Source organism: Neofelis nebulosa, chromosome 5 (assembly GCF_028018385.1).
Source record: "Neofelis nebulosa isolate mNeoNeb1 chromosome 5, mNeoNeb1.pri, whole genome shotgun sequence".
Lineage (NCBI taxonomy): Eukaryota > Metazoa > Chordata > Mammalia > Carnivora > Felidae > Neofelis > Neofelis nebulosa.
Window position 1 is genome coordinate 139,513,994 of NC_080786.1, and position 15,373 is coordinate 139,529,366.

The 15,373-nt window shown below is 35.1% G+C and overlaps 1 long non-coding RNA gene across 1 annotated transcript; it reads right to left on the minus strand.

Moving 5' to 3' along the window:
• Positions 1-1,730: 1,730 nt before the first annotated feature.
• Positions 1,731-14,686, minus strand: LOC131511457 (uncharacterized). Its single transcript, XR_009261536.1, has 2 exons — positions 14,576-14,686; positions 1,731-1,920 (listed from the first exon to the last, which is right to left on the minus strand). It is a non-coding gene; the product is annotated as an uncharacterized LOC131511457 (long non-coding RNA).
• Positions 14,687-15,373: the final 687 nt, after the last annotated feature.

Genomic DNA, 15,373 nt, shown 5'->3' on the forward strand with positions numbered 1-15,373 from the left:
TCTAGAAGATACACGCCAGCTAATGAGAGTAGGGGTGATAGAAAATAATAAGAAAGCAGAGCTTAAAACATGCAGTCTTTATAAATTATGTGATAAACTCTGCATTGCCAAGAATCTGAGGAGTTAAATATTAACAGAGTTTAAATGAAGTGTCTTTGTATTCTTAACTTCTCTTATTTGCTAGTTTGTAGAGAATACATGTAAAGTTGCAGAAGAGCAAACAAAGCAAGACAGGGGTCATAAACTGTGACCCTAATCTAGGGGAATTATGGTTACCTGACATAGATTACTTGCTGAGAAACATAGAAATATTTGATTTAATAATTATGAGAAATTATAAGGCTCAATTGCTGACTAACCAGATACATAGAGTAGAGGAAATAGGAAAGTTTCAGATATATTTGAACTGGATCATTAGTGGTTTTACTTATTGAAATGAAGAAGATAGATTGGGTTTTCTTTTTTGATGGTTAGGAGTAATGAACGTTGGTTTTTGAGATGGACAATTAGTAACACCTCTCTAGTAGGGATCTATCACTATGTAACAAATAGCTCCCAAAATTCCTGTCCTAAAAATCAATGAACATCTTTATCTCACACATTTTATTACAGATAAGAATCCAAGAGTGGTTTAACTGGACACTTCTGGCTCTGTGCCTCTTATGACGACACAGTCAAGATGGTGGCTGGGCCTGCAATGATCTGACTCCTTGACCAGAGGTGGAGGATCCACTTCTGATGAACTCAGTCAAATGTTTGCATGCTAATGTTGATTGAGGCAGAGACCTCAGTTTCTCACCATAATTACTTCTTTTTAGAGCTACTTGAGTGTCCTTATGAACGGCACCTGGCTTCCCCAGAATGACTCATCCGAGAAAGAGCCAGGCAGAAGCCACAATGACACTCATTACCAAGCCTCAGATGTCACACAGTATCATTTCCACAATAATATCCTGCTAATTACACACATCGGCCTCATTCAGTGTATGAGACGGCTACACAAGGCTGTGAATTTCTGGACAATAGGGCCTCTTGAAGGCTGACCATCATAAACCCTGTTTTCCCTACATGTTTATAACCAACTGAAAAGTACATATAGGAGTGTATTGGCTGTTGAAACTAAATGAGCAATTAGCAGGATATTAGTAGGATAGTTAACATATCCTTGAGTTGGGGAAATGGCTATTTATTCATTGCCATGTCTAGATAATAGCAGTCTCCTCTCCTGGGTGCTGCTCCAGAGGACAAAGTAGAAAACTGACCAAAACACATAAATATTGTGGAGAGCCCGGCTGAATCTCAAGAAGAGAGCTCAAAGCAACCAAAGAGATGCACGAAAATCCTGTCTTTTCTACTGGAGTAGGAGTAAGAGAAGGACAAAGAATAATTTACTTTAATATTTCTAAGAAAATGACTTCTAACCAGAAGAATAAGGTCAGAAACAAAACAATGATCTTGAGTTTGGTACTTCTAACATATCTTGAAAGTATGTATGTGCAATACCATGTCTTGATCTCATTCAAGGAACTAAACTGGAGATAAATAGATTTAAAAACATAACACCCTATACACAACTGAGATTATTAACCTGAGAGTATAAGGAGAGTGAAGTAAAGAGAGAAAAGTGTCTGTTAAACACTTTGTTACAGAGAAATATTTATACTCTCTGTTCTTCAATATGGGAAAATCACAGTGTAGCGATCACCAAAGCATTTGACATGACATTGACAGACTTTTTCAGTAATCTTTACCGTGTCTTGCATAGTAGTTCAGAAGTGAAGCTCAGTTTCTTTTACATAAAATAACAAAGATGATATGTCATACAGGTTTTTGTGCACTCGTGCATACACATGGATTAGTCTTGGGAAACCTTTATGAAGAGATGGCTAAAAATTGATGTCTGCACAGGGCTGATACATGCTGGAAAAGGAAATAAGTTTTCGGTGAGTAAAATTGACAGGGTTTTTTAAAACAAAAAATTGTTTTTAAACATACATTTTTGGGGGCGCATGAGTGGCTCAGGCGGTTAAGCGCCTGACATCGGCTCAGGTCATGATCTTGTGGTTCCTGAGATCGAGCCCCACATCGGGCTCTGTGCTGACAGCTCAGACCCTGGATACCTCTTCATGTTCTGTGTGTCTCTCTCTCTGTTCCTCCCCTGCTCGCACTCTGTCTCACTGCCTCTCTCTCAAAAATAAGAAAAGAATAAAAAAAAAAAATTAAACATACATTTTAATCTAAGAAGGTGTTTTAAAGTATTTATATATTTATTCTTAACATTTTGGCTTGGCATAAGCAAATGTTATATATGAATTTAGTTTGTATATTTGATGATCATTGGTCTCTTTTATCATTTTCTCCCAATTTTAAGTAAATACTGTAAGTTTAGAATTCCTCTGCCAAGCATGTATGGAGAAAAGCAGGCTGTGTGTGTCCAAACAAAGAGCAGAGTCTTGTACTCTACAAATTTTGTCGTAGGCATTATGTATCACAATATGGCATAATGCAATCATTTTGCTATTTCTATCTCCATGTAATAAATTTGTAGTTATATTTGTTGTACTTTTTATATAAAATTATGCATCAAATTTCAATAACACTTTACTATAATTAAGTTAATTGCTCTGTTGTTTTTAATTCAAGGGTCTCTTTCATTTCATTGTGCCCCCGCTAGTGTTTTGTCCTTATAATATTTAAACATAAAAAAGAGTGTTATGTGGCCAAAAATATTTGTGAAATTCTAAAGCATGTACTGTCTAACAGTGTTCTGGAAAAGAGATGTGAAAAGATAAGCAGTGTCCAACAATAGGTGGGCTCAATACCATGCAAAGAGAATCGGGGAAATAGGGGATATATTTTTTCTTTGTTTTTTTTTTAATGTTTATTTATTTTGAGAAAGAGAGCAACCACTCAGTCAGGGGAGGTGCAGAGAGAGGAAGAGAGAGAGAATCCCAAGCAGGCTCCACACTGTCAGTGCAGGGTCTGATGTGGGGCTCGAACCCACCAATGGTGAGATCGTGACCTGAGAGGAAACCAAAAGTCAGACGCTCAGCTGACTGAGCCGCCCAGGCGCCCATGTATTTTGTAATTTAATATACCATTGAAAAACTTAGTTTTCAGCAAAGTCAGCATCAAAAACTTATTTTTTTTGCTGGAGCAATTGTTCGAAATGATTTAAATAAGGCAGCTATTTGTGACTGTCCATTAAAATGCATAGCATTTTGGGGAAAATTACTCACTATTATCATGTTTAGAGGATTAAAAGTAATTCGGGGCACCTGGGCGGCTCAGTCGGTTAAGCGGCCGACTTCGGCTCAGGTCATGATCTCGCGGTCTGTGAGTTCGAGCCCCGCGTCAGGCTCTGTGCTGACAGCTCAGAGCCTGGAGCCTGCTTCCGATTCTGTGTCTCCCTCTCTCTCTGCCCCTCTCCCGTTCATGCTCTGTCTCTCTCTGTCTCAAAAATAAATAAACGTTAAAAAAAAAATTAAAAAAAATAAATAAATAAAAGTAATTTGATATACTGAAAATGCCCAGGAAATTGGGAATTGTTATTATATTTATTGGCATCTAGAGACATCATACAGGATTTCTGTAAATAGTATAAGAGTATACTATAAATAGTATAAAATATAAATTGTACAAAGGATCAACTGCTATAAATTTGTTTCTTCTAGATCAGGTTAGCAATTTATTTCTTGTGTGTTTATGTTCATATTTAATTAGGAAAATTCAGTATGTATTTTGAGATGACTCACTTGCAATTTTCCATTGCTTTCATTTAAGGGCTTAAAATCCACTAAAATCAGCTGACCAATTTGCCACTTACTTTTGCATTAGAACTTTTTAAAGTTTTTAGTTAAATTCCGGTTAGTTAACATACAGCACAGTATTGGTTTCAGGTGTACAATATAGTGATTCAACACCTCCATACAACACCCGGTGCTCATCACAAGTGCCCTCCTTCATCCCCATCACCTACTTAACAACCCCCTCTCTGGTAACCAGCAGTTTGTTCTCTATAGTTAAGAGTCTATTTCTTGGTTTGTCTCTCTCTGTCTCTTTTTCCCCCTTTGCTTTTTGTTTTATTTATTAAATTTCATCTATGAGTGAAATCGTATGGTATTTGTCTTTTTCTGATTGACATTGCATTTCCCGTAATAATCTGTAGCTCCATTCATGTTGTTACAAATGGCAAGATTTCATTCTTTTTATGGCTAAGCAATATTCCATTATATATATATATATATTTATAAATATGTAAGTATATGATATATAATAAATATATATTTTATATAAATATTTTATAAATATATTTTTAAATATATATTATAAATCGCATATATTTCTCTATGTATATTTCTCTCTATATATACATATATGTGTGTATATATACATACATATACATGTGTGTATATATATATATATATATATATGTATATATATGTGTGTGTGTCACATCTTCTTTATCCATTCATGCGTCAATGGACATTGGGCTGTTTCCATAATTTGGCTGTTGTAGGTTATGCTGCTATAAACATCAGGTACATGGATCCCTTTAAGTTAGTATTTTTGTATTCTTTGGGTAAACATCTAGTAGTGCAATTGCTGGATTGTGGGGTAGTTTTATTTTTACCTTTTGAGGAACTTCCATACTGTTTTCCAGAGTGGCTGCGCCATTTTATTTTCCCACCAATAGTGCAAAAGGGTAACCCTTTCTCCACATCCTCCCCAGCACCTGTTGTTTCTTGTATTGTTGGTTTTAGCCATTCTGACAGGTGTGAGATGATATAGTTTTGATTTGTATTTTCTAGCATCATTTCACAAATTAAAAAAATTAAAAAAAAATTTTTTTTAATCTTTATTTTTGAGAGAGAGAGAGACAGAGTGTGAGTGGGGAAGGAGTACAGAGAGAGGGAGACACAGAATCTGAAGCAGGCTCCAGGCTCTGAGCTGTCAGCACAGAGAACGACGCGGGGCTTGAACTCACGGACCGTGAGATCATGACCTGAACTGAAGTCAGACACCCAACAGACTGCGCCACCCAGGCACCCCTCATTTGACAAATTTTAAAATGGTTTCCTACTTCATGTTTCCTTACAATCACCTTTTTATAGAGTTACCAATTCTTTAAACCCACATACTTTAAATATCCCAAAGCTTTTGTATGTGTTACAATTGTCTTGAATCTTATTTTTTCTTTCATTCAGATTTTAAATTAATAGTTGTTTTTGTAGCAGAAGCATGGAACCAAAAAGACTTCTAAGATAAGTTCAGTTTGCACAAAGATGTATTGTCTTGCCTAAAGCATGGTGATAAATGTTTAAGATGCTCGCTCATATTGTTTTATATTTTAATGCCTCCCAGACCATGCAGCAGCACATTTAAAACTTAACAGGCATGTGCAGTAATGAATTGAGACAAATATTCCATGGTATTTCTCTAAGAATAATCTCACTTCTAGCAACATCTACTGAAGTCCTCATTAAATTAAATGATTTGTTACTTTCAATAGGATTCACGTGACTTCAGAAATGTTGAAGTTTCCAAGACAAATAAAAATTTAGTCTACTTCTTTAAGGAAAGTGTGCTCTTAAAATTTAACCAATCTCATATAGTACAGGTACAGAATACCTTGAAGTCCTACAAATACCTGAAGAAGTTACTGTTAAACCTCAAGAAGTTATTCTGTTTCTTAAACTGTGATTATATTGGCATGTTTTTTTTTTCCCATGGAATTCTTTAAAACGGTTTTTTTTTTCAGTATTTAGTCATAATTAAAATCTCACACTTCAGAGAACTTTCTAGAAGTCTTCAAGATTACTCTAGTAACTCATTCCTACCCATTGTACAAAATTACCAAATTGTATTGAAACAGTTTACTTATTCAAAAGGATGTATATGCAAAATACTAGAAACCAATTTAAAAATTTTTTTTCAACGTTTTTTATTTATTTTTGGGACAGAGAGAGGCAGAACATGAACGGGGGAGGGGCAGAGAGAGAGGGAGACACAGAATCGGAAACAGGCTCCAGGCTCCGAGCCATCAGCCCAGAGCCCGACGCGGGGCTTGAACTCACGGACCGCGAGATCGTGACCTGGCTGAAGTCGGACGCTTAACCGACTGCGCCACCCAGGCGCCCCTAGAAACCAATTTAAATGTATGTACTCTTACAGAAATACCTCATTATGGCTTAAGAAAAAAAAAAAAAACCTACCAGCTTTAATAACTGATAAAGCATACAGTTGAATATAAGTTTCCAAAGTATAATCAAGAATATAATCAAGCTTTAGTATCTTATGAGTAAATATCTTGAATTTTATGAAACCACATCTATATGTGTAGGGTAGTGTTATCTGCTTCATTACCATTATGAAAGTTGACTTGTTAAGCTGTCAAGGATGTGATATGGTAATGAAGAGATAATTTCAGATGAATTGCAATCAGTCAACGTTCCCCATAACTTCCCAGGCTTTTCCTCCTCAGATTATTAAGTTAGATATTATAATGTTGTCACTTAATGAATTCAGATCCGTGGGGTCATTTTAGACCATGACAGGAATTTAAAGTAAAATTAATCATTTAGTTATTTCAAAGAAAGCAATGCATTCAGTGTTCAGCATGAAAATGCAAAAAAACTTTGTTAAAACTATTGAATATTCCACATTTTTAATAGATTATTTAAATGATCATGTGTAAAGAAAACACTTGTTCAGCCATATATGCTGTATCGCTGTATGAAAAAATACCTATGAACATAGAAAATATTTGATATATGAAAATTATATGCATGAATATTTATAAGATGTTTATAAACTTAAGGTTCATCTATGAATTCCTTCATGCTAGTACTCAGCGAGTTATTTTGAGGGTAAAAGGAAATAATGTATGTGAGACAACTTACTCACAAAATTAAGTAGCTAAATGGTATATGCTGATGGTTGGCTTTTAAGAACTCTAACGACTAGGCGACGAGGTTTGCCGCTGAGCATCACGGAAAGCATGGCAGCGAGCTGCTGGTGACAAAGGAGCCGCCATAACCTCGTCAGTATTTTCAGAAATAATGACTGTTCTCTACTTATAGGAGGATTGTTTCTGCTCCTCTTGTTTTGAATATTTGGACTTTATTAGTCATCCCATCACTCCTCGTTTTCCCCTATTCCTTTAAAAATATACTGTTTTGCTGTATTTATATACTGTCTTTGCTGTTCATTTTTTTTTTATTTTAGCAGTTGTATTTGGATTAAGCTAAATACTTCTAAATGTACAAAATTTAAGGAAATACACTTTCTGGAAGCTTAATATGTAGACTACTCAAATTGGGATGATGGCTAATAAATAGGTTAACCAAATTATTTCCCTTGACACTATAATGAAAGTATGATGATAAGGTTGATTCTCTGGGGAAGAAAATAGAAGCGTGCAGCACTGAGCTATATTAATGGTAGGATTGCTGTTTAACAAAATTGTTTTGTTGTTAACTCTCTTTCTGTTTCAAAATTAATAAAGACTCATCTGTTTTCTTCCCTCTCTGTCTCCCATTCCACCCTGATCCCTACCCACCTTTTAATTTCCTTTGTCCCTATGACCTTAGTCATGCGACCTAGTTTATGACATTTGATTGATATGATTTTGTGCAAGAATATATACCCACATAACTGTGTGTGTATGTACATGTATATAATGAAATACTAAAATACTTGAAAATGGAAAGTGATAAACTGATCTTTAAGTTAAATTATTGTTTTGTTTTTGTTTTTATTTTATTTTTTTATTTTATTTATTTTATTTTAGATGAAACAATTGAAGAAGTGAGAAGTTAAATTTAACTTTTAATTCGTGGCAGGATACAGCCGCCTCCCCCCCCCCCCCCAATGCCTTCATTGGCACTTGTGGGTTTTTTTTTTTTTTGGTTTGTTTATAAAATTCTTTGATACTAAAAGTTATTGGAAAGAAACTTTTGTATTTCTGTACTTCATTAACCGTTAATAGTATGGTGCAATATTCAATTAGAAAATCATAGAGAAATTGTTAGTAAGTAATTTAAAATGATATCGAGAAAATGAATCGGGGTTGTATTGTCCGAATGTAACTCCTCTTAGCAAACAAATCCCTTGAAATATGGGACCAAAATTTCCTAGAATACCTGACATGGAGGAAAACTTGTGTTTGGAAATGAACAAGAGAGGGGTTTGAGGAAATTATGTATAGATTATGCAAAAGTAGACTGATTATCTTGTACATTACTGATGTAGCTTTCAATTGAGCAGCCGTTCTTCCTATTACAGTTGAAGATGAATTGGAAGGGTGCTTTAATCATTTCCACATTTGAAAGCTTTTATCTTTCTCCATGCTGGCCGGCAGCTCTAGCTTAGATCAGTAAGGTCTGTGCCTGTCCAGATGCACCGTATAATCAGCGCGGGAATCTACCAGGGGATCAAACAACAAAAAGTAATTGGCATGTCCATGGCATTTTTCTCTCTGGCCTTCAACTGCTGTATTCATTCATTTCCTGGTTGTGCTTTTAGTATTTGACACCAGTACCAAAAAGTGGTCATTTGTTCTTTAGTAAATAGGATAATCGTATACAACACCGAAAAAATAGACATCAAAATGGGCAGCTCAATGTCAAAAGAGCTCTAATCCTCCGATCATTCTCATTCTCTCCTAAACAGCTGCTAGATGAACAAAATCATTTTTTAAAAAGTCAGTGTTCAGAGTGTAGAATTTATTAGTAAGAACCGACCAAGTTAATGCTCCCAAGAACCACTACTAACAACATGGCAGGAAAGCTTCTGGAACGGTTGTCGGGTACTTCTATGTGCCATTGCATGAAGATAGGTTGGCGTTGCAGAAAGATGTGCTGTTTTTCAGCTGGCACGTATTTCCTTGGCTTTTGAATTCTTAGGGAACATTCTAATATGGGGGAGAAGGGAAAGGCAAAGGGCAAAACGTTGAAAAGTCAAGTTGGCATTTTCTATTAAGCATGGAATCAAGTCTACTCAGCGTGATATAGCTGGAGACATGGCAGGACAAAGGAGGAGGCAGTGTGGCTGGGCCCTACCTAGCTAGCATGTGCTGGAACGGCTCCACATTGGCTCCAACAGTGACTTTTGGAAAATTTTACAAGTTAGTTGTTAAAAACACTCATCGAACACTGAGTTTTACCAATTCAAAATAAGTTAAAATACACTAAACATGAAAGTAGTAAGCACTCCAACTTGTACGTCTACTCCACGTTCAATAAAGTTACATGGCTTAAAATCATGCATTGTGGTGGTATTTGCACCAAGCACACGAGCAAAATGCATATTGGTTTATTTTTTTTCCTGTAAAACCAGTTACGAAATATTTAACAGCACATAATGGCTGGACCCGGAGCCCTACGCTGAAAGCTCAGACCTTATTATTCAGCTTCTAATGCTAAGATGATCTTGCAAGCTAGAACAATAAATCTCCGTGGCAAAAGATAAAAATGTATGACTACAAGGACGTTTATCATCAATGGAACTTGGATGTGGAATTAAACTTATATATATAGGAATTTAAAGTGACTTATCTTAGGTGCGCCTGGGTGGCTCAGTCAGTTAAGCAACTGACTTGGTCTCAGGTCACAATCTCACATTTCGTGAGTTCGAGCCCCGCGTCGGGCTCTGTGCTGACAGCTCAGAGCCAGGAACCTGCTTCGGATTCTGTGTGTGTGTCTCTCTCTGCCCCTCCCCTGCTTATGTTCTTTCTCTCTCTCTCTCTTTAAGAGATAACTAAATATATTTTAAAAAATAAATAAAGTGACATATTCTAACATATGATCTGTATCCAGTAAAACACCATTGTTTAAATATAAGTCATCCTCCTTCTGAAATTTTTGATGGAAAAGCCTTTCTGGATTCTAGTCTTTGTTAATTTTATCATGCCATGAATTTATTTTTAGCAGATAAGAATTAATTTTCTTATATGATCTTATTATGCTGTGATACAATTATGGCAGCTATTATTGTGCTAACATTACAGATTAGGAAATTAATACTCACTGAGATAAAAAAAATCCCCCAAATTTAAACTTTTTAAAAAAGGTACATGCTTCTTGACAAAGACAATAACCAATCCATCTTTTTCCCTCATTGAGCAGGCATCCCTTAGAGGGAGGCTCATGACTACAGTATATTTATTATTCATAAATAATAAATAAGACATCTATGCTTTATAAATGAATACATTTATTAAGCAAATTATATATAATCTCTGCTCTTCTGGAGTGACTATAATATTGGCATAAAAATCAAGACAAGTAAAACAAAATAACAATCAAATCAATAAATGAAATTTCACAAAGTATGGAAAGAACAGTGAATTAAAGCAAAGAAAGTTATACAATTAAGTATCTTTAAAATGAGGCTATGAATTCAATTAAATGAGTCATTTTTAAAAGGCCTCTGATAGAAAATGATACCCCTAGATGGCTTTGTCACCTTCTTCCCTTTAATAAAACTTAGATGTCCCCTGAAGATATTGCTCTCACTAAAAGCTTCTGGGGTAGAGACTTTGTTCCTCTCACATGTCCCTACCTGATATACTTTGTGCCAGGAAACCCTGTCTGTCCCCGAGCCTCAGGGAAAAGAATTCTTCACAGACAACCACTCCCATTTCCAAATCATTCCATTTCCTTTCTTCAGATACTGTGGTTGGGATTCTTGCCTTAAGACTGTGCCATCATTGATTATTCATAATTGATCTAAGATAATAATTTGCTCAAAATAATACTAACAGTGTATATGATTATTTATGTTCATGTGTATATCTTACATATTAAGTTCCAAAAATGCCAAAAGAGCTCCCTGGGACTATCTTAAGTTGTTAAAAAACATAACTCAGTAGAGTATTTCTTTAAATATTTCCATTGTGCTAAACACAGAAATCCTGAAATGCAATTTACAGACTTTTTATTTAAAGAATCTCCTCCAGTTTCCTTGTTATCTATTTATTTAATCAGGCAGAGGGAAACATAAATACCATTTTTCTACCCTAACAACTGATTTAAAAAGTTTGTGGATTTCTCGTGGCTAATTAGAGATGGAAGTAAGGAAATAATAAGTTTACATTTAACAATAAGAATGCTAATATCTAATTCCCTGCTTATCTTCTTTCCTTCCTCCAAAATTAAACATAGCCAGAAACATTCATATATTAAGATGATTAGAAAAGTACAGCTAATTGTTCATCATTTAAAATGAAATGTATTAGAGCCTCAAAGACAAGAGCTACAGGATGATTAGTTTTCAATAAATATACTTGCACGTCCATCAATGTATTAGAATTCTCTAGTTCTCCAAGAATTTGACTTGGAGAACATTCTGCTCACTCCAGGTTTGCTCCCCACTATAAAATACAGCTTTTAAATCATAAATATTAATCAGGCCCCATATCAAGAACTCCAAAATATTTTAAAATGATGTTATGAATAAATATGCTTTTATCCTTTTTTTTCCTTGGAAGGTGGGTAATATTTTAACATGTTCAAAACATGTACAGTTAAGATGCTTCACCAAATATAAAAATTACTAAAACAAGATGATATGGTTGTGATAATTTGCAAGCAGTGTATTTTTGCGGATCCCATCTCTACTTCATATCTGGGAAATATCTAGAAATATAAAAACGGAAAGAAACGTAACGATCTTCTGAAGATGATGGACTTGCCGTGTCACAGTGAAAGCGATACATGTTTCAATGTCTGTTTAACAACTGAAAAGCAGATATTTTGAACAGAGGTGGCTTGATTGCTTTATATGTTGTTGTTCCACGTAGCACTTTGGAATATTTCTAAGTGGGAAGAAATAGACGCAGGAGTGACATAAGTAAAATGATGTAGTAAGCAGCTTCAAGTACTTCTTTTGTGCATTCATGTTACCAAGAGAGTAAAAAGAGAGCCTACAGAATGACAGAAAATATTTGCAAAAAAATATCTCTGATAAGGGTTTAATATCCAACGTATATAAAACTTATCACAATTAAACAACAGCAACAAAAAAGGACAAGAAAACTAATGTAACAAATGGTCAAAGGACTTGACTGTACATTTTTGTAAAGAAGATTTATAAACAGTGGCACCTGCGTGGCTCTGTCGGTTGGCCTTCCAACTTCAGTTCAGGTCATTATCTCCCCGTTCATGAGTTCGAGCCCTACGATGGGTTTGCTGCTGTCAGCGCAGAGCCTGCTTGGGATTCTCTGTGCCCTTTTCTCTCTGCCCCTCCCCAGCTTGCACTCTCTCAAAATTTAAAAAAAAAAAAAAAAAAAAAAAACTTTAAGAAAAGACATATAAACAGACAATAAACACATAAAAAGATTCTCAGCATCATTAGTCACTAGGGAAATAGAAATCAAAGCCACAATGAGATACCACTTCTCATCTACTAGGATGGCTATAATTAACACATACAAACAAACAGCATGCTTTAGTAAAGATGTGGAAAAATTGGAACCCACATATATTGTTAGGAATAAAAATGGCAGGTCCACTGTGGAAAATATTTTGATAGCTTCTCAAAAAGTTAAATATAGAATTACCATATGACACAGCAATTCTATTCCTAAGGGTTTGCCCAAAAGAATGAGACACAGGAACTCAAACAGGTATTTGTCTCCAATGCTCATTGCAGCATTATTTAAAATAGCCAAAGGTAGAAGCAATCCAAGTGGCTATCCACAGATGAATAATAAATGAAATGTGGCAATGGAATATTATTAACCACAAACAAGGAACGAAATACTGATAAATACTCCAACATGGGTCAACACTGAAAACACTATGCTAAGTGAAAGAAACCAGATATAAAAGGACAAGTGTTGCACAACTCCACTTCTATGAAAAATCTGGAATGGACAAATTCCAAGGACGGAAATGATTACAGGTTATCAGAGACTGAGGGAAGGTGAGAGTGTGGCTTCATGCTCAATGGATACAAAGTTTCTGTGTTGGGTAACCAAAACTTCATGCCTGTTGCACAACAATGTGAATGTAGCTCAAGTCACCAAATTTTACACTTCGGATGTTTAAAATGGCAAATTTCATGTTATATGTTACCAGGGTAAAATATTTAAAAATGGAATTGATACAGAATCAAAAACTTGACAGCTAGAAATTAGCCCAGAGTGTTCAGCCAAAATTATATCAAGTGTAAAACGTATAAAATGCAGTTTGATGTGAAGATATTTTGAAAGTAAGGCAAGCAAAAGTAGCTTAAGAGCCATGTTTGTTTATTTTATGGATTCTGGAAAATCAGAACTCATAGCATGTTTCTCTGGGATACCTTTCTTCAGATATGCATGAAAGCAAGCTGTTCCACTGTATACGCACACAGATGAGGTTGATTCAGAGGGATGCAAAACAAGTCTCAGAATGTAAATGTCACATTGAGGGCACCTAGCGTTTGACGTGCTGGCTTACCTATCGCAGTGGGACATCTAGGGGGCACCTCAATGAAGGGAACGAAGTGTGTGAACTGACTACATAGGTTGAATTTGTTCTCCTGGCTTCACCACCTTCGTATCCTTATGTGTTTTACAATGTTTTCTCAAGATAAGGTAAATTTATATCATGTGAACCTGTTTCTCTGGAAGTTGGCATGAAAACTGCCAAAGATGGATTCAAAGATGATGTCACTATATTAGCAAGCCTCAATGTCACCACTCCAGAGTGAACTTATAAACATATTCCTCCAGAATAGGCAACAAAATCATTCTTTTGAGGTGCTCTGATTACATCTCATACCTTTTCTATTGATTAATCTACTCCATCCTCCCTAGACCCAAATCTTCATCACTGACTCAAAATATGTAAATCAAAGATTTATATGTGTATATAAATCTAGGTTTATCTTCATTTTTACACTGGAAATGCATCTAGGTACGTAATACATTTTAAGTGCAAATTAACGTTAAAAAAGTACAATTGGAGAGTCGATTTACCGGGGGAGGTGAATCTAGCAACACCCAGAACAAGAAGGCTCATAGAAAATATGGAGAATGTTGACTACAGGACAAAATTTGAGAACAGGAAGAACAAAATGCCACCAAAATGTCATAAGTAAATTGCCAATGATATCTTTATAACATATCTTAAGCGTTATATTCACTTACTTAATCATATTTAACTTATCACGCATATATGGAGCTTAAGAAGAATTAACATTTAAAAAATCAAAGCAAAATAAATGTGGGAACACATTATGATGGATTAGTTATCAGATATTACTGAAACAGAGTTAAGGTAATGAACAGTTGGTCCTCAACTTTTGCCCAGCTTCCTGTAATAAGTTAATGTGTAAAATATGTTAAATGAGGATACAAGGAAAATTGAGTAAAAGAATGATAAATGGATTTCACATAACTTTTTTTGTTTTAACTAAAATATAAGAAAAATATTTTACATATCCAAATTTTAATAGCCATGATTAATAAAATATTAGAAGACTAAATCCTTTAATATTAGCACTGAACCATTTTCCATCACATTCCTGTCTGACTTCCCTAGAGGCAGTTATTACCATGAATCAGGTAAAGTACCTCTTGACCACTCACCCCACGTCTTTCTCCCTGTGATCTGCACAAGCCAGCAATGGGTATCAGTTAAAGCTTTCATAGAACACACATTTCTTCTGTATGAAAGGCAATAGTAAGCATTATTTCAGGAAATCTGCAAGAAGAATAAAATAAATCTATTGGAGAAGTAGGTATATACCACATCTCTAAAGATAAACAGATACTAATTTCAGTTATAGTTATTATTTATTAAATATCAAACACAATTTTAAAACAAAGTACATGTATTAATTATTTCATTATATTTCTCTTTAAAAAATGCATAATGTAAGTAGCTTTATTATCTTTTGTTCACATAAACTTCTAAAGATCCAGTATATGAGAAAGGCTTGGGGTCAACCACAAGACTATCTTATCTTACTTATGAAGTGGGTCTTATGGGAAATTCTGAAATAAATTTGGCATCGATTTTAATTTTTCTTTTTAATTAGATTACGTGTGAACTACTCTTTAAGGGCAACTTACTTATATTTAGTTAGATACTTCTCTTGTTTTAGCTGAGTATCTCGGGGAAAATAGGATAGATAGGAGTGGGATGGATTAGAGACAAGGCAGAAGACATAAGAAATTCTCATAATGGCATAGATTTTGGAGTAATTTCAAACATTTAAGTATCCCAAGATCTTTCATAAGAATTCATTGGCGGTGGTTCAGTAGCTTAAGTGTCTAAATTCGGCTAAGGTCATGATCTCACAGTTCGTGAGTTCAAGTCCCATGTTGGGTTCTGTGTTGACAGCTCAGAGCCTGGACCCTGCTTGGGATACTGTGTCTCTCTCT